The 20,305-nt window shown below is 45.4% G+C and overlaps 1 long non-coding RNA gene across 6 annotated transcripts; it reads right to left on the bottom strand.

Annotated features, from left to right (window-relative positions):
- Window positions 1-930: 930 nt before the first annotated feature.
- Window positions 931-19,233, bottom strand: LOC116439251. Of its 6 annotated transcripts, none has more exons than XR_004238111.1 (6): window positions 17,082-19,233; window positions 16,270-16,498; window positions 14,888-14,931; window positions 9,858-10,697; window positions 7,073-8,120; window positions 931-6,216 (listed from the first exon to the last, which is right to left on the bottom strand). It is a non-coding gene; the product is annotated as an uncharacterized LOC116439251 (long non-coding RNA). The 6 variants fall into 6 exon arrangements; XR_004238112.1 differs by having other exon boundaries at window positions 931-3,892; XR_004238109.1 differs by having other exon boundaries at window positions 931-8,120.
- Between the last annotated feature and the right edge of the window lie 1,072 nt (window positions 19,234-20,305).

The following is a 20,305-nucleotide window of genomic DNA, read 5'->3' as shown; positions in this document are numbered from 1 at the left end:
AAGGCAGCTTTAGGAGGAGGCTGAAACAAACAACAGATGGGTGCAAACATAGCGGAAGAGTGTGAGGTAACAGCAAGATAGTTAAAACTAGCTTGAAAATACCTTGGACCTCTTGACCCCTGCCCCATCCCCACTGTGGTTGTTCAGCTATTGTGTGCAAACAAAGAGCAGGGAGGAGCAGCTTTAAAAATGGCACTGCAGTCAAAGGACTTTTTAAAAATTCTTTACGCTTAGTCTCCATTAGTCTTGTAATGTTAATTAGGTCTCCTGGGAAGTAAGTGTGCTTCCAGGACAGCCTTTTGCTGGGAGGCAGAGTAAGGATTGGAGGTAAGATGATCATTCTTTGGAAACAGAAGGCTCAGAAATCCCCTCTGATAATTGACAGGTCTGGCTTGCTCAAAGATTCCCCAGGATAATACCAGTCTATCTGGGTGGGAGAACCAAAATCCAGGAAATCCAGTAGCGAGGGTTAAGTCTTCCTTTGTGTGGCCATAATTTTTTAACTTCAAAAAATGATGGGCCCTTACAAACCAATGCTTACCCTCTGGTGGCTGGAGGACTCCTTAGGGCTCTAAGATCAGTGATGTGTTTGATATGTTTAATGCTTAGATTCAACTAGCTAACTGTCAATAATTAGCACTTAACCAGAAAAACTTGGCATCTGAAAGTGAGAAGAGATCCTCATTACACGGAGGTGCTGCAAGCTTCCAAATGTGTCTCATTCAAGTACTCCAAAACCTGCGACAGCAGGAAAGGCTCCACCCAAGGGGATCGTCATTTGCATCATGGTGCTTGGAGGGTCTTGATCCAGTTAAGCATTTCCAAGGAACAGTTTACTGACAAATCAAGAACTTTACACCATCTTCCAGGCTCAGGAGGGCAAAGCTACCAGTATATTATATGACTACACCACATAACCTCCAGACAGAATACGTTATTACGATTTATTAGGTTATAATCCTTTTTTGATTAAAAATTATAAATCAGCTCATGTTTGATGTTAACCCATAAATGCATAGCACATGTCAAGCAAAGCACAGTGTACATGGCCCCTGGGCATGCACAGAGGTGCCCACCCTGCTGCTTCCATCACTTTGCACAAAATAATGGACCCGATCAAAGGAGTGTGGCCCTCGCTGTGTCAGGGACGTGGCTTTCAAGAGGTTAACTCTCAGACATGGAGCATGCTAAGCTGTTGCGTTTGATTTATTGTCCCTCCTTTGTTCTTGTTTCTCCTTGAAACATAAAAGCTTGCAGCCCACAGACTCTTGACATTTCTTTTAAATGCTCTTGTCATTCAGAAATTGCCACAGTCATCTCCTGTAACGTTGCACTCAGTGTTGCCAGCCTGTTTGGGGTTACTTGGAGAAGTTTAAAAGGAAATATGAATACAGGGCTCAATCCAGCAAGGTGGAGTCTCCTCGTTCTGAACCAATAACACACTTACTTAATAACCATTTACTTAACTTCCAGGGTGGGAGTAGTCTGACAGAACTGTGTGGCCAACAACTGAATTATAATCTTGAGAATGAGGTCGTGAAGATGTCTTCAAAATAAACAGCCACTCCAGCTAAGGGGGCAAGAGGGCTTTGCAGCCATCTAGGGTTAAGAATAAAAGTTGAGGGCCAAGAATAAAAGTTAGCAAAGTCCTGAACTTTTGGGAAAGCACCTTTATTTACTTCAAGGCAATGCAGGAATGCCAGGCTGCCAGGTGGAGCCTTCATACCTTCACGAGCCATTGAACTAACAGCACATTTTTTAGCTCTGTTAGCTACATATATAAACAGTGATGGAGCTAATCAGCTTGTAAATGGCTCTACACTGAATATGAAAACAAGCATAATATCACCTTCAATACTGCCCTCTGAAAGGCAGCCAAACAGAGGGAAGACACTTATCAGGACCTTCACCTATCTCCTGACCTGAGTGGTGCTGTTGATCCCAGATAGTGCCTGGGTTTTATTTCTTACCTGTTGTGAACCTTATCCTCCAACCAGTGCTCATGTCCAGGATAAATTCTCTGTGCACTAGTCCCTGTAAACATTTTTTTTTTTTCTTTTCTTGGGCATTTTCTTCATTTGGCCTTTTGGGTGAAATTTACTGTTTTGTGACTTATGCTTCCAAAATCCTTTTCTTTCAGCCCTGAGCAACAGGGAGCTTGAATACTAGCCAGCTCTTCCAAGGACACATGGAACTCGTATTTCCTAGCTGAATCCTGACAGTTCACTGGGCAAGAAAGTTTTTTTGTCTCACACATGCTGTAAAATGGAATAAAAATCTTAACTTTCTCAGGTTGTTTGTGGCTGAATGTAGCAGTTGTTCCAATGAAAAGGTCATGCAAGAAAAGCAAGGCAGGTGGTGGCAGATGGGGGTTTCAGACAACCCCCAGCAGATGAAGGGAGTGGACCCAAGTTCTCAACTTCTTGGGTAAGTGGTTGGACACAAGGTATCCATGGAAAATGTGGTCTCTTCTCTTTTTACTCTAGCCTATCAAATGCAGTGCTGCTGGAGTCCAGAGAGCAGCTTGCTTCTGGCTAGGGCGTCCTGGACGTTTTGGGCAGACACCAGAATGTGGGTGTGGGACCTAGATAGGCCTGGTGAAGACAGGGACGTCCCCAGGCAAGGGGGACATCAAAATTTCAGAGAGTCTCCTCAGATGATTTTGTTGGGGAAATGGAGACACAGCTTTGCAGTCACTCGAGTGGGATGGCATTATTTTTTTCCCAGATCTCTCAGTTCAGCTGAGGTGTCTGTATTCTGTACAACTGCTGTTGTAAATGTTGCCCTTTGGGATTTGCAAGATGAGGCCTCAGGTGGCTTCAGGAAGCTGTGCTGCACTGGAGAGGCACAGCTTTGTCTCAGAAATCCCGGGTAAGATAGCAGAGACAAGTGACATGAAAGGTGTGTTTTGCATGATGTATGTGGAAAAGCCAATTACCTGTAATTAATGTTGGTTAAATGCTTTGAAGATGAAAAGCTTTTATAGAAGTGTGATTAACATCTCTTCTGTCAAAATGATTGTCTTTCTAATGTTTTAAGAAGCTTAATAGCACGCTTCAGCTTTTCAGTGTTTATCTCTGAGATGTGATGACCCCATGGAAAGCATTCACTGGAAAACTATATAAGAAAGGCCTTCAGTGGGAGTTGATGTTGGCCACAAACCAAGAGTAAAGACTGAGACACTGTGGGATAGAGATGATCTGCCTGCTGACAGCTCAGTATCTTACAAAAGTCCCTAAGCACCAAACCAGTTGAACAATGCTAAAGTATTGTTTGATACAAGGCCTTAATTGTGAGTGCTCACTGCAGGATGGCTTGTGGAGCCTGTGGAAAGATGGTCTGTGTGTGCTGGATCCAGGCTTAGAAAGTGCATGGTAAGGTGTACCAACTTAGGCTTAGCAGGAGCCCAGCACCTGACATGGGACTGAACTGACACCTCCCAATGGGAATTTTGCCACCGGTTTCAATGAAGGCAAGAAATTACTACATTTTAGCATGCACAAAAATAAGCTGTTATTGACTGAAGGCTTATAGTCAATTGTCTTGCTCTGACATATTTTGCTTTCCACTGTAAATAAAGCGGATTTGATTGTAAACCACTCACAGGAGATGAGAAACAATAAGGGCCGGACACAGAACAATAGGCGTTCTGAGAAAATAGTGAGTTCATACATTGGCAGTTGTTATTTTCTGAAAATGAGTGCAGATGTTTTACTGTGCTGAAATCACTCAAGATTTTTATGGCAGAAAGAGGACACAGAGTAAATAAACTGGTGACAGGTATAATGAAAGACATTCCATTTATTTGCCTGCTCTGGGTTATTTTATTCAAGGGAGCCCTGTTTTGCCTACCACAGGCAAATCCTTGAGACCTTCTTGAAGGAGTATCTTCCTGGAAAAAAGAATTGTGCAAGATCATTTACCAAGCCCAGGACTTCTGGATGACAATCAAATAGATCACTTAATTCTTCGTAAGCAATTCTTAGAAAGCATCACTTCCCAGAAAAGACATATATGAAGGCTCGGCTCTGCTCTTTATTTGCTGGTGGGGAAACACAAGAGCTGTGCCTCCAGTAGTGAAGTGAGTGCCATTTGAATTGTTCTTGGTGCTGTTGCCAGGAAAAGTGTTCAGATAATACTGAACATCAGCCAGATAAAAGTCAAGGAGGTTTGCAGGCTCATAGGAATGGGCACAGATCATACCCTTTTCCTCTGCCAGCTAGTTATCTTCCTGTATGAGCTGATCCATTTGGGTTAGGATGAGTCCCTGCAGCTTTTCCCTGTTCAGTGAAGGCAACCCAGATAGCTCTGGGTTGCTGGGATCACCTTCTCCTCCAATGTCCAGCCAACCTGGCAAAACCCTTCCCTGCACTGCCCCCCAGCAATAGTGGCTGAGGGGGTGCTGGGGTCAGTACTGGGATCAGTTGCAGCCATATTTGCTCTTGAGCACCAGGACAGTGCCACTCTGAGCTGTCATCCTTCAGGACAACTCTCTTGAGGTTCAACAGATTCCTCAGAAGCACCAGTGATGGGGGGTGGGGGCATTCAGGACTAACAAGGTGCCAGCTTTACCCAGCGCAAGGCCTGTACCCTGTCAGTCCACACAAGGCAGAACAGGTGAGACAACTTCAGCTTCACTTGGACCTGCTAAAGCATGGGGAAGATAGATGAGGTCCTCAGGGCTTATCTCTGTCAGTTCACATTTATTAATACTTTGTCTGCTTTGGGATTTTACCTCAGGTTAATTACTCTGTATTTGCCAATGCCATGTAGGAACATGCATTTTTTTCCTCCTGTGAAGAGAAGCTGGATCCAGAGAAGAGCTCACTTTCCCTGCAGCTTGCTGGAGCCCTGGCATCTTTGCCTTTCAAAAATGCAATTGGAAAAAATATTAAAACCTTCTCCACAAGGCTGTTGCTGCAGGTGAGGATTTACACCCTCTCCCACCAGGCACCAAGGAATGCTGCTGGAAACCAGCCTTGTACCTATCCCTGGCATTTACTGTGATCAGGATTTCAAGTCCACCACCTTTCCTAAACACTAAACGCCCAGAAATAGAGTTTTAGAGAGAGAACTGCAAGACAACCAACCTTTCCCTCAAAGGGAGGCATATGATAACTTCAGTTTTTGTTCTTGTGACCTGCCCTTGCAAGACTGAAAAAAGCTTTGAGCACACACCCAGGAGAGCAGGAAATCTCTCCTACGGATCACTTGTAAAATGGCCTGGTTTGAAAAACATGCTGCAGAAAGAATGAAGCCTGACTGCAAAGGCGAGTGGGGTTTTTTTTCACCCATGAATAGGATTTCAAACTAGCAGCCAAAGCGAATCATTATACATCCTTGCCATATGCCACTTTCAATCAATAAGGCCTTATGCTCTGCTAACAATCATCCTAAACTATACCTATTAACAAGAATGCACATTTTCATAGTAATATTCCGTGCACGTCACCGCACACAGACTGCAAACAGTTGAGAGTGATCACAGCCGAAGGGAGATGGCTTCTGAAACAACGTGTGGACACACACCACACTGTAGAGGCTGCCACTCTTACACGTGTAGGCTGGTTTTCTGCTTTTTTGCTCCTACAGTATGATGGGTTTTTTCTCTCTTTCAAGCACACGCTTTCGTGATGACCCAGACAGTTTATTTCCTGATGACCCAAGGCTTCCTCAGAAGCAGCTGATGCTCTGAGGACAAGGTGCAGCAATAGCCACAGGGGATGAGATACGGCTTCAACAGGACCCCTTCAGTTTGGAGGGAGACGACAGCAGTCATCATGAACTTATCATCAGTATGATGAGTTCACACCTGAACTAATCTCTCTGTGAAGACACGAAAACCTGCTATAAAAGAGAGGCAGGTTTTGAGGCACATGCTGCGGGAGCAGGAAGCACAGACTTTATTTCCTACTGACCACAGGGCATCTCTGTTTCCCACCTGCTGTTTCTTCTGTCTACTTAACACCGCAAACTCCTCCTGAGGGGTGTCGCTTCTCCAAAAATACCAAGCTTGCTGAAGTAGTTATTGACTGAAATGCCACAGTCTGAGATGCTCAGAGCAGCCAAGTCCTACACCATGGGCACGAAGTTCTCAGCAGGTTCACCCCAGTAAAGCAGAAATCTGCACTTGGGCAGGTCACCTGTGGTTCCCTTGCGAGTCAATGGAGAGCCAGTCAATACTGTTGATGGAGTCTACAAGTGATTCATCTCTTCCTAAAGGAGATGGTTAAAATAGAGCAGATGAATGGCATAATAAACCCACCTATTTCTCCTTGCTGCCTGGAAAACCCAGCGTGACAGCTCTCACTTAGAAGTCTACTCTGTAAATACCTGAAATGAGTTGAGTCTAATCCCACCACTGCCCTCATGACCTTCCCCTGCCCTGGTGCTCTTGGTGCACCTCAGGCACTTGGTGGTGCAGCTCTCCCTGTACCCTGCAGTGCACAGAGATTTACAGCTGGACTGAGGGATGCCACAACAGAGAGGCAGTCCCAAACTCAGGTAGCTGAAACATTCCACCCCTGAGCAACAGCTCACAGCCTCTGGGTGCCCCTAAGACCCCAAGCTCCCAGTTCCATGCACAAACCAGAGGCACAGCCGTGTGTGAGCTGGGATTGCATCAGCCCTGGGTGCCTGGCAGTGCAGAGCTCCACATAGACTATACAAAGTCCTATGTCTATGGATCCTGGATTAGCAGAGCATGTACAGCGTGGCAAGTCCTAATACAACACCTTCAGATGCTACCACATCAAAACCCCTTCTATCTTCCTCTCAAAGAGTGAATTTAAGCTTTGCTTATTCCTGTTTTATATCTAAAGGCTGTTTCTGCAACCCTTGTGTAGATCATTGCACATGGTGTATGTGACACTCTTCCTGAGTAATCCTCAGGTGTTTTGCAAGGTTCAACATAAAAATTCTTTGCAAATCAAAAGGCATTACTGCTTGGATGTTTTTGTGCTGCCAAATAACCCCCAGTCAATCAAAACTCCTTCATAAAACCCCTGTCCATGCTTTTTGCTTTGCAACCTTTTTTCCTGGGGGAGAAGGTGGGAAAGGAGAACATACTTACCTTTGAGCAAAAAGCTGTGCAACTTTGGGTGTCAGTGATACCTCCAAAATATAGCTGAGGTGCTGCAGCCCCCTTTTTCTGGCTTTCTGTGCAAGCACACATCTATAATAGGATCATCTGTTGCGAAGGTTTCATTTCATTTCTTCCTCTCTGGCACAGTGTGCACTCACTGAATTGAGAAGTCCTTATTCCTCAGACAATTCCTCTTGCCTTTGATGAAGATTTGAAATCCTGGAAGGACTGTGCAAAATTTATACTACTAATTTTTCATATTTGGAGATATTAATGATACGCAAGCTACTGGATTTGGTACCAGAGAACTGGTCAAACTCTTGCAGTCTATTTTATGTGTGAAGTAAATATACATGATCAAAGGACTACCTCTGGCTTGAAAAGGCATTAATACTATTAATATCAGCTGAAGTAGTTAAATCACATGTACATATTTAAATATTTAGTATAAATGTTGACCCTGTGGCATCTTCTCCCTTCTTTCTAAAATCCACAGACATTTCAACATTGGTGAGATCTTTAGGAATGAGGGCAGTAAAGCTGGGCAGAAAATGAGTCTTGCCATCACAAGAATGCTCAAGATCATGAGGGATGGAGTTTCAAAATCACAGCCCCAGAATCTGATCCCCACAATGACAAAACCAGACAGTCCAATCTAGTTTCACATCTGGAAAATACAGACAAACACCTCCTAACACATTTGGCTGCTGTTTCTGGCCGATACAAGAGGCACCTGCTCCCAAAGGAGCCCTACATCCCTGGGGGTCCTCTGAAGGCATGGATGGGGGTGCCAGTCCTTCCTTATGGCAGAGCCAACAGATGGCTTCAGTTGGGGCTGAGCAAACAAGGTGGTGGATATTTCACACAGAAAGGTTCCTTTTACATTATTTCAAAGTGGCTGTGGCTGGTTGAAAGATGGATTCACATCTGCCCGTGGCGATTCCTCCTTGTGGCATTCCTGGGCAGGACACGATGAGTGTTTGGGACACAGGGCTGCTTTCTCACACGTGTCCTGACTTTGCAGGAAGGATGGCACCTATTGAGATAATTACTTCATTACTCCACACTACACCCAGAAATGCAGTTCAATCTCCTGCTCTAGTGTGCTGTTTCAGACACAGCCAGTGGGGCTGACTCTGCACAGACATGTTGAGCTGAATTCAGAGCAAACTCAACTCCCTGAGCTGCAGATAATTAGAAGGTGCTTCCAGTGGGTGAGAGAAGAGCTTTAGCCAAACTGTGATCTCCAGCCAGACTTCAAATCCACACCCCCAGTAACAGCACAAGTGTGTTTTCTACCCGGCACAGACATTTATTAGTATTTGTGTGTTGTCAGCTTTTTCATCCCTCATTTCCCTTTACATAGTTTTATTTTTCCCAGTCAATAAGAGTGATTTTATTGTTCTTAATTAGATTTTTTTTAGGTTTCCCATAGTAATTAATGCACTTTTCTTCAGCAGTAAAACCTATCACAGTAGTTAAAATATTAAATCATGACTGTTGCCAGATGTAAGGGAACAAGAAACATAGGATTTTCAATAGCCACTCCATCTTCATCTTTTGAATTAGTTTGCAGCCTGCTTTACATTTTTGGGTAAGTAATAAGATTTGTTGATTTGAATGAAGAAAGATATAAAAATAAATTGCATTGTACTTTTAATTACAGAGTCCTAATTTTTTGTGGTGACACTCCAGGCTCTCATATAATGTTGCTTAATGTTTACATCTCTTTATTGATTTGGTAATTTAGATACAGAAATGTGGTTTAATTTGCAAATTTCTACATTCATTTTCGGGGTGCTGTGCTCATCAAGGAATCAGGGGAATTCTGCATTTTCCCCCACCTCCTTCATGCACACACAGGGATGTAAGTTCTGTATTTGCTTTTTCTTAGGCAGCAAATCTCAACTACAGAGATGTTTTTCTTCTCCACTGCTGTGAGACCTCCCTGTGCTTGACATTTCAAACCAGGGGGCTGCTCCAGGGAGCCCTTTTTTGGGGACGCCTTGGAGGTGGTTGAAGATAGTGATGGGTAGTGGACACATTAGCCTTGGTGGGTTTTTTTCTTCACCTGGGAAGTCAAATACCCTCAAAGAACTGAGAGGGGTTTGAGTCCACCCTCCCCACGGCAGAGGACATGGTGGAAGCAGGTCTTGATAAAGTCCACAGAAAATGTGGGGTGAGCCCTGTTGGATCTCCCTTGGTTTAGGGTCAGGATGATATCCTACTGCTCTCCAGGTGTCATTCAGAAATACCTATTAGAATGCAACCAAGCAACAGCAAACCTTCCTTTCTCCATCAAACCAACATCTTTAACCCACCTCTTCACTCATCTCAGCTCTCCCAGAATGGAGCTGTGGGCATCTCTCCATCCTACCCCAGGCACTGCCAGCCCCTTGGCTAAATTCTGCCTCTAAAAATGGTTTTTGAGGTGGTGGTAGTTTAGTTTTAGTGCTCCAAGCATATTTCAGAGTCTCTACAAGTTAAGCAAAATTAAACTTTTCTTTCAAAAATCCATCACCACAAAACTGTTTTCCCCTCCTCTTCATTAATGATTTACTTTCTGTGGAATAAATGCACCAACTGAAGACAGAATCATTATTAAAATCTCAGTTAACAACACAATATTACTTTGGTCCTTTCATTTCCTCCACTATTATAAAATTCAAGATTCATTTCATTTATTAATATTAGCAATCTATTTTTTTTTTTAATTTTGATCAGGCACAAATTAAAAGGGGAATGATATTATGGAAGCGGCACTAGAACTTACTCCTTTTTATTCTTTTTTGTAAAATCTACTTGTCCTCTTCCATCAGTTCTTTCTTTGCATCTAATACTGCCTCCTTTTGCTTCGATATTCTGGGTGACTTCATTTGGTACCTGGCATTAGTCCCATGGAAGTCAACTGGAAAAGGCCAACAGAATTTATTGGAAGGTGATTAAAATTAAGGGTCAGTGAAAAGAAAAGCTGGCACATGGGTTTGGGAGCAAGGGAGCTAGACTCTGGTCTGAGCCCTGCCATGAAATTGCTTTGTGACTCTGTGCAAGTCATTTTATTTCTCTGTACTGCAGTTTCCATGTGTTTAAAATAGGAACAGGAGTGTTTGCTGCTCATTGTTCAAGTCCCCCAGCAAATAAAACGTGATGTATCAGGGCTAACTGAGCAGGCAGGCACAGATCCTTCTCTCAGGAAAGCTGTGTCCTAGAGCAGCAGCAGGCAGTGAGGACAGGGCAGAACAGAGACACACTATTTTTTGAGGACTTAGAAATTGCTCCTGTTCCCTTTATAACGGATGGTTGTCGCTGGGCTCTAATGAGATCTCCCTCGTGCCTCTGTAACACTAAATATAACCTGTGATATTCCTCACGTGCAGCATCTCCTTGTGAAAGAAAAGCTGGATTTTCAATGCTTTAGAAGGACCAACTTCTACAGCTATGGCACACGTACTTCTCAGCTTGATTCTGTGCCCCCCACAATCCTGGGAGCTGCACATCAGCTCAATATGCATTTGATTGCTCTTGCAATCCTCTTGATTACAAACAGGGGACTGCTATTGTGGCAGGTCTTCCCAAACACTGAAGAGCTGAATTCCAATGATTTCAGTGGCAACTGGAAAAAATAGGAAAAAAACCAGTTGGATAAATCCCTTTAAGAGGTTCCCAGTACAATCAACAACACCTCAACCATCCCTGCAAGAGCTTTGTCTAACAACTTCCTGCAGTGCCAATTCCACAAGAGTCTGTGGGAATATCCCTGAGCTAAACTATCCCCAGCACCAGGAATTTTTTCGCAATCTTTTACCTCCTGCTGGAGCTGAAGCCGATTACTCACCTTACTTGCAGAAGGTACAAGGACACATTGTGCCTCTCCTCTTTGCATCAGCCTTGCATGTATTTGGCAACTTGTTTTGTGTCAGCTCAGTCCCCTCTTCAGACCACACCCAGCTTTACCTCAAAGGCAAGTTTTCTACACCTCCAGCAACTCTTTGTGCACCTCTTTGGGCTTTTCCCAGCTAAGCCATGTGTTTCCTGAGGTGTGGAAATTGTCCTTGAGCTAAGACCTTCACCAAGTGGAATGGAGGGGTTGTCCCATGTCTTCTGCAGTGTGTGCCCCTCAGAACAGGCACCCCAGGAGAACTGCTGGATTTTTGCAGCACTGGGTTTCAGCTGTACTCCCAAGCATCACAGTCCTGGATCTTTTTCCACATGGCAGAAGCCTGGCCAACTGCTCTTGATCTTGCGTTTGAGAAATTGATTTTAACTCCCCTGCCAGGGAGTGCAACATTTTAATTACTTCTGTGGATAAAGTCCGTTGTTCCCATTCTGATCTGGACTTAACAGATAAGTAAAGAAAAGCCTATCAGAAATTCTGCAGAAATTTGAGCTGGAACCCAGGACACCAGAATACCCCAGCCAGTACCTCTGCTGTATGTCCTTCACCCTTCTCACCCTTGTCTCACACTATCCTTGGTTTTTAAAAAAATCATCCTTCTCCCTCCATTATTATTGAATTCTTTTCACACCTGATATTAGTAGCCACTTGCAAGCATTTGAACTAATGTAGGTGAATAATTAAGGGTCTGTGCACCATCCCACAGCATGGGTAGGCCACAAGAAATAGAAAACAGATTGTTTGCTTCCTGTATTATTGCTTCCTGGTAAAAATAAAGGGCAAGATCAGTGGCCTTTGGGAGCAAGAGCAGCCCGGGTGCATTAAAGGCCAGGAAAGTCAAGACACAAAATGCAGTCTTCCTTCCAAAGGACCTAATCCCTATTTAGGGAGAACCAAGACACCTACAAATAGATAAAAACTTGAGGCTGACTATAAAAATATTTCTGTTTCATTCGTCTGAAATCCACAGAGAGGCACTGCTGATGCCAAGAACCCATAATACCCTGGCATCAGAACCTGCAGGACTGTCTGCTCTCACTTGTGAATACATTTATCACTGATAATGTGCCAAAATGTCCAAGAGCTGAGTACTGGGGAGCACTGGGAAGGAAAGCAAGTTCTCATAGGCACGACTGGGTGCAGCAGGACTTTATCTGCATCTGTACTGGCAATGTGTCACTCTCACGTCCCTACAAAACTGGTGCATCAGTGACTGGAACCTTCACAGAATAGTTTTTGTATTTCGTATTTATTGTGACACATGGAATGTCCTATGCAGAAAGTGCACGAAGGCAGCTTGACAAGAAGTAGTTGGTAGGCAGGTAAAGAGGCAAGACCAAGGTGGAAGCACACGAAAGCAAGAAATTGCTTGGATGAGTCCATCAGGGAGCTCTCCAGCATCCCAATGACCTGCAATGTCACTGGGAGGAATGAATCCAGAGAAGTCCCCCAGAGCTGAGGAGTGGATGACAGATATGTTGGCATGGGGAGCCCAGGACTTCAGCAAGGGAATTTAGCCCCTGAGATATGGCTAAGCAGCCCAGGGATGGAGTGAGGGTCATGCTGCACAACCAGAAATACAAGGAAGGGACAAAAGAATTTGATTGTTTTGGCTTTGGCATTATAAAGAGAGACCATCTTCCCATGTGACAAAGCTGAAGAAGAGGGAAAAGGAGGAATTGTTCCCCATGTGCTCAGTAAGGACCAAATTACATCAGGAAAGGCTGAGGTTGCACAGGAGGAAAAAAGCTCTGCACGCAAAACTTGTAATGCCTTGGGAGGCAGGGGCACTGCAGGAGGAGGTTGGATAAGCATTTGCCAGGACTGCCATACATCAATTAACCAGTGCCAACAGAGTAGGATGGATGGGATGATACGTGAAGATCCCTTCCATCGTTAGCTGCCTGCTTGCACACTGCCAGCAGGTGGGATGAGCTTCCTTCAGGAGGGTTGCACCAGCGTTTCCCCACAAGACAGATAATTTACAATGTAAAAACAAACTCTGGTCCCAGTAAAGAAAAAAGGAAAACTACCTTGCTATGGTGTCCAATTCATTACTCAATACCATGTAACACAATAATGTTGCACTTTAAATCTTAGTGCATCTGCCTTGCTCTATTTATACTGTGGTCTTGAGTGTTTATCATCTCCTGCTAATGGCAATAGAGGATTTGCCACAAAAACTTAATTATTTGCCTTCTCTGAGAGGGTATTTTTCCTGATTAAAGCCTTCCTGAGAGCAAGGCAGGAAGCACTGAGCCCCACCGGGCATTCTTATACCCTAACCACTGAAATCTGGGACAAAGGCCAATAATCTGGGACAAACTCTAAAAATACACCAAACACTCCAGGACATATTTTATTGGTCCTTCCACACATGCCATGAGTGTGTCAGGAGGCACAAGGCCACAGGTAACAGTGAAAGTTAACCCTGCAGTGCAGTCCAGCTGGCTGCAGGACGGATAGGGATGATTTTCTTCAGCACAGCCATTTCAAAGGGATATGGCACCTCTGTAAGAACTTTCTCGTTGTTAAATCTTAATTGCAACCAGTTTAAAATCCCTGAGTCGAGCTTTTTAAATAAAATACTGGAATTTGAAAGATGTTCTTCTGCCAACTAAACACCTGGGGAGAGAGGAAGGCGGGGGAGCAGGAGAGAAGACAGGCTTTGGCTCTAGGCTGCTGTAGCCACCATATGTGCTTTAAAAGACCTGCATTGCATTTCCAGGTAGAACATCAACACCTGAACACAATGTGGGTAAAGAATTCCTGTCCTCTTTTACAGGGGATGGTAACTTAAGCAGAAAAAGTTGGGGGGCAGACTAAGGGCTCTCCTCACTGCAGATTCAAGGGCTGCTGTATTCCCAGGCTCTTTTTCAGGAGTTGCAAAACCCCAGAGGCTCTGCTGGCAGCCACCCAAAGGCACGAAGCACTTCAGGCTGCCCTGACCCGGCCCAAACATGCTCCAAGCTCAGAGCAGGTTTCACACCTCGCCCTTCCCCCCGACAGTGTCAGCAACGTGGGCTGTTGTGCACAGCAAAGTGGAATGACCCCTGCAACTCAGCAGCTCCTGAGCCCCACGTTTGCAGTGTCACATCTTGGCTGGCCTTATGCCAATGATGGGGACATTTTCTTTAGCCCTTCTGTTTGTCCATCTCATGCAGAGGCTTTGTAGACAGCAAGAATGCAAGCAAAATGATCTGATGATGGGACCTGTATTTATTTACTTTCAGCTTTTAATGGAAGGAGGACAAAATGCTTTATGGCCACAGAGCAAGAGATTAATAGATTGCCATTACTGGAGGCTGTCAGTCAACAGGACTGTCACCAGGAAATGATTCCAGTGTTACTACACCAATTTGGGAACATTTTCCTGCCAGGCAACCGGGCAGTCTTAAACAGAAGGAATTTTGCTGCCGTGGCACTTGGTAAACTGTTTGAATGGTTACGTACCATCAGCTGGTAGAAATACCTTCCTTCCACTGAATTCAACCTGCATTGACTTCAACTGACTGCAACACACACTCTTGGAAGTTAGAAATACTTACTTTTTTATGAGCTAAACATCATCAATGCTGTTATTTGTATTTCACAGGGCATCTGAGGCAGAGAGCTTAAAAGCAGGACATGTCTAAAGTTTGGGATTGTAGTCTGCTTTTATATATATATATATCTCTAAACTGTGCTTTTCCTGACTCCTGGTCACTGGCTTTGGAGAAGCCAGAACTTTTGTATCTGAGGTTGAGGGAAGGCCCTCTGTGAGCTGTGAAAGCAGCACAGCCTCGTGTTTCAGGGGAATTTGAATGCTGGTTTCTCAACACTAGAAGGCAAAGTTGTGCTTGAGGGCATAAGACAAAGCTGGCAACAACAGTAACCTTAAGCACAGTGCATCTCAATGAAGAAAATACCTGAAAGGAACCTCAAACATCAGGCAGTCCTTTGGCACTGTGACCTGGGTTAAAAAAGGATAGAAAATGCAGTTGTTCACCAATTAAACACATACCGCGATTGCAGAATTAGTCACGCGGTGCCCATAATCCTCCTTGTCTCAGCACAGAAGTCTCCAGCTCAGTGTGGGTGTGCTCTGGTACCCAGCAAGCTGGCATGGCTTGGGGGCATGGATTAGCGCCTGGATTCTCCTTTTTGGGGGCAGGTAACACACCAACAGCACAGTTACTATCCAGCATCACCCATCCTCCAGAGCCTTCGTGCAATTAACTTCCCCACCCAAAAGGCCAGACAAGCTCTCCTGGATTTAAAGAGGAATAATTATACAACAACTGGTGGTTACAGTGGTAAAAATAATGAGCTATGCCCCAGAAGTCCTAACAAAATCCGTGGATGAATAAAACGACACTAAAGCTCCAACCTGAACAAAGCTTTGGCACGCGGCTCTGATGCCAGCTGACATGTGCCAGCGGCTGGTATTTACACTCTAATCAAAATACAACTGAAAACCAAGGGAAAAGTTCAAATTCTGGGGGACGGCAAAACTGCTGGATTGTGGGCATTTCAGTAACAAATCCCTTTGCTCCGTATATTCCCTGCTAATTTGTCAACATCTGATGCCTTGCTCTTTAGTCTGGAGCTAAGAAAAGCTATCAAAAAATATAGTTTAGGGCCCATTCTGTCTGCTGTATCACTTGCTATTTTTGCTCAGCCGCAATGAAGCCAGACTGCAAAGGGCAAATTTGTCAACATAAGTGGGCTTTTTTAGTGTGAAGCCCAAGGGGTCATACAGACAGTAGCAAAGACTATCTGCATCCATGTCTGGAAGTTCAGGCTCTAATTTCAAGCTGCTTCAAATATAGAAATTCCAGCAAAGTTAATTGTAGCCACATTATGGAGAGGTGACAGCAACGAGTCCTTAGAAAGCTGGGGAAGGTCTAAATCTGCCTCAGTCATGCTCCCTTTGGTGTTAGACAAATCCACTGGGACTCAAGCTAATACTGGGTAAAAATCCTGCTGGGAAATTCCGCAGGTGAGATTTGATTTTGCTGACCACACAGCAACAGCACTTCTTGAAAATAAGGACAAACCTCTTTAGCAAAACTACCTTTTCTCCACATGTTGAGAACTGTGCAACATCACCCTGCTGTACCAACTGGTCTGTGCTTTTAAAAGCTTCCTAATTGTGCTCTCATCTGAGAACTTGCCTTACCGTTATATTAGGAAACAGCTCCATAGTGTGGGTTGGTTATTACCGGGAAGCGCTTAATTACAATAAAATATGTAGTTAAAGTGACAATTTATTTACTCAAGGTTATGAATATAAATTGGTTTTTCTTACCCATGCATTTTGAAACGGGGAGGTAGAGGCTGGGATCCCAGGAGTTTCTTTGGGTGATTTTCTGCAAGCAGCTTTAGGGACCAACATGGAAAGTGAAGCCCATGAACCAGTTTGCCGCCTCGAGGCCGCAGCACACAGTCCCCACCTGTTGCAAGTAATGGGAGTTTTGCTTAAGAAGTCTGGAAACGGGTCCCTTTAATTGCACCAGAGCTCTGTAACGTGCGCCGAGCTGAAAAATAAATCCCCGTTAGTGAACGCTTGAAGAGATAAAGAAAACGTTGGGCCCTCTCCTCCCAGTATTTTCCATGTTTTATAACACCTCTGTCAGTATAAATTTCCATTCACTGAAGAAATTACACTTCACGAGCGCTACAATGGGATTTTAAGATAAATGACATGCGAGCACTGCAGTTTTGTGCGGGCTTAAGTGATCCAAGTATCTTAATCACGTGCGCAGTATCAAAATACATGAATTTGACTTGTTACAAGAGTCACACGAGAAAGATTGAGTGTCATGTGAGGCTGCAAAGCACAAACCATCTTAGCTAAAATTTATTTTAGCACGGGAGGGTTTTTAAACTGTTAAGTATAATTATTTAAAAGCAGTCTGAGCTGTGCAGCTCTAATGATAAGTGAAAACAGAAAACAGCTCTTGAAAGCGCTGCTGGTGAGGGCACTTCTTGCAAGCACTGCCTGCTCTTAGCACTTTCTGCCCTTATTCATTGCTATTTCCGAAATTCTTGGAAGGCTGATGAAGTTTTTAAGCCTCATCCTGCCAAAGCTGTAACATTATCTCCAGCGACAATACTCACTCCTGCGCTTTTGTGTTGCAAGTAGAGGAAACATTTCAGCTTTTCGGGCGGGTAAACACCTCCCTGTGAAACAATGTAAACAAGACGGGAGGCAATTTAATAAATGCAACTTCGGGGCGTCATTCAGCTCTGGGCAAAAATCCCCCCGGGTCCAGCTCTCGTGGGTGGATCGCTTTGCCTGCGCCTCGCAGCAGGAGCTGCCCCGGTGCAGAAAGGCCACGCTGTGCCTGTCGCACCGGGTGGCTTTAGGACAACATCCGAAACGCCCTGGGCCCGTTTCCTCAAAAGCGATGACAGCCGCGTGATAAACGCGCTGCCGAGTCCGTGCCTGCGCAGCGCCAGGTCAGGTGCTGAGAAACGGGGCTTTTCATAGCGCAGCGATTAAAAATAGGAGCAGCGCTGGCCAGGGAGTGTTTTGAGGCTGGGCAGGGACGCAGCCCAAGCGATCCTGTGTTACTCACCCCGCCTGCTCCCGAGGGCTGATATTTTCTTGGACCGAGCTAAATGTCTCGTTTGAGCTAATCATGGGATGCTGGTACAGTGAAACACTAGGTCGTATTTTATCATCCCGCACATTTCTCCATGCTTCAGCCGCGTGGTAGCTGTTTAACAACTTAATCCCCAAACGAAATAAGCAGAAATATTGACCCATTATTTGCTTTCAAATGAAATAAGCCGCTTTTTAGGGAATATTGACCCAAAATCTTGTCACTTCTCTTGAGGCTCCAAATGCATCCCACGCTGCTGCAGCCCACAGCCAGGACATTTACTTCTCCTTTGACAAGTGCTCTGCACCCTCTTTTGCATCTTGCCTGGCCTTCTCAGTGATTTGTGCCACAAGCAAGTGACAAACATTTTGGTGACAAAATCAGTCCTCCCTCTGTCCAGATTAAAAAAATAAAAACCAAAAAAACAAACAAACGCACACCCAACTTGTGTATTTCTGAATAGTGATCACCCCTGACCCATCCCTTTGACAGACACATCTTGTTTTCTGTCCTTGGTTTCACCACCTGTGTGGCAATATCCACTTAGCTTTCTCTGTGCCACAGAACTAGCTCAGAACTAGATCTTTGTGGTCCTGTTTTTCCACACCTTTTGCTCTAAAAATTGTTTTCTTTAGCCCTTTACGTAGCTTTACTAATTGCACTGCCTTTCAGTGCATGTGTTAGCTGTAACTTTCCCCCCAAGAGTATCGTGTTTAAAGTCACAACCAGTGTGTTCCTGCCAATGTATTCCTCTTAACTTACAGGAAACCTATGAGTGAGGTATGATACCATGAATGATACTATTAATCACTTTATTGCAACTGCACCCAGGAATCCCATTCACTGTCAAGACCTTGTTACGCAAGTGCTGTACGTATATAAAAACAGTTTCCAGCTTCAAAGTGGTTACAAGCCTTTGTAAAAGCCTCCTGAAGCTTTCTGTGAACTTGTTACTGTAAGAAGAAAAAAAAAATTACATATTTCTTCTTGGAACAAAACGCTTCTCAAACTTTTAGAAGAATGATTCATGTTTACTCTTATCTCCCTCCAGAGGAAAAAGAAAATGAGTTTAGGAATATTTTCAGCCTTAGTCCCCATCGGACAACTTCGAGGGAGCTGACCTGCGGTTCACTGCTGTGCACAGCGTCCATCCAGGCCACAGCCCTTTCTCCAGTGAGTCAGTGGACCTTGCAGACCCAAAGTCTTGAGAATAACCCAACTTCAGCATCTCCCCCTTTCTCTTCCTTCCCCTTAAGATTCCTTTGGTGCTCCCTATTGCCATATTATCTAGTTAGAATTAAAATAAATTGTGGAGAGCATTCAATTCCTGTAATCCTGGTAACGGAGAAAACCTTATTAACCCTGAAATAGTCTAAAAATTGATTCTGCTGAGGTGCCCCTTCAGCCCTGGGGTCCCTGGAAACTGTCACTGAGCCATTGCTGCTGCTGGATCTTGGGGTCAAGGGACTGTTGTGGGTGAAGGGAGCTCCAGGACACGAGCAGGCAGCACACATCCCACTGCCTGGAAGAGGAGGACTGGTTTTTCTGCAAGGACACGGTTTATTCCTTCCCCTGGTGGGGGCTGTGCTGCCCTCTCCCCTGGGAAGGCAAGGGGCCAGAGAATTTTTCCAAGACACTGAGGTGGCTTTGCCTTATAGCTACCCCTCCCCCCACCCCATCCACAGCCCTACCCTCCACCATTCCCTGACCCCAATCCTCCCCAGCCACCCCCTGCCCTTAAAACCTGCCCTGCCAGTCCCCTCTGCCAACCCCTGCCCCTGTTCACACTCCTCCCACTCCCTGCTCCCCCAGCCGTTCCCTGTCCCTAAATCTTCTGCCCTGCCACCCCCTGGCCCTGAACCTGCCCCCTGCAGCCTCCTGCCCCAACCCTCCCCCTTGCAATCCCCTGTCCCTATCCACGCACATCCTCTACCACCCCCTGCCCCATCCTCTTCTCTAAACCTCGCCCCCCAGCTCCCCCCACCACCCCCTGCCCCTATTTGCACTTCCCACGACCCCTGTCCCAAAACCCCCTAAGCCATCCCTGCCCCTAAACCTGCCCCTATCCACACACACGCCTTCCACCACCCTCTTCCCCTAAACCTTCCTCTCCATCCAGTGCCCCTAAAACTGCCCCCCTACCCCCAAGCCTCCCTTCCTCTCCTCAACCTCCCCCCTGCAGCCCCTTGCGCCAAAACCTGCTTCTATCCACACACACCCTCTGCCGTGTTCTGTCCCTAAACCTCCCCCCTTCCCCTAAACCTTCCCCCTGCATCCCCCTGTCCCTAAACCTGCCCCTATCCACACATATCCTTCGTTTTGCCCTTCCCCTAAATCTTCCCCCCGCCCAAGCCTTCTGCCCCTAAATTTCTCCCGCCAGCCTCCTCTGCCATTCTGTGCCCTATTTGCATTTCCCTCACCCCCTGCCCCATAGTCTCTTCCTGCCACCCCTTGCCCCTAAACCTGTCCCTACTCACACACACCCTCTACCACTTTCTGGCCCTAAATCCCCACTCCTATCCACTGCCCATAAATCTCCTGTCCCTAAAACTGTCCCTAGGCACACGCATCTTCAGCCACTTTCTGCCCTTAAACCTCCCCCCACTGCAGCCCTCTGGTCTGAAACTTGCCCCTATCCACACACACCCTCCGCATACTTTTCCCCTAAACCTCTCCCTCCAGCCTCAGACACTAAATCTTCACCCAAACCTTCCCCCTGCAGTCCCCTACCCCTAT

Source organism: Corvus moneduloides, chromosome 1, assembly GCF_009650955.1.
Source record: "Corvus moneduloides isolate bCorMon1 chromosome 1, bCorMon1.pri, whole genome shotgun sequence".
Lineage (NCBI taxonomy): Eukaryota > Metazoa > Chordata > Aves > Passeriformes > Corvidae > Corvus > Corvus moneduloides.
The sequence above is the reverse complement of the archived record's forward strand: the minus strand, read 5'-3'. Positions and strand labels throughout refer to the sequence as shown.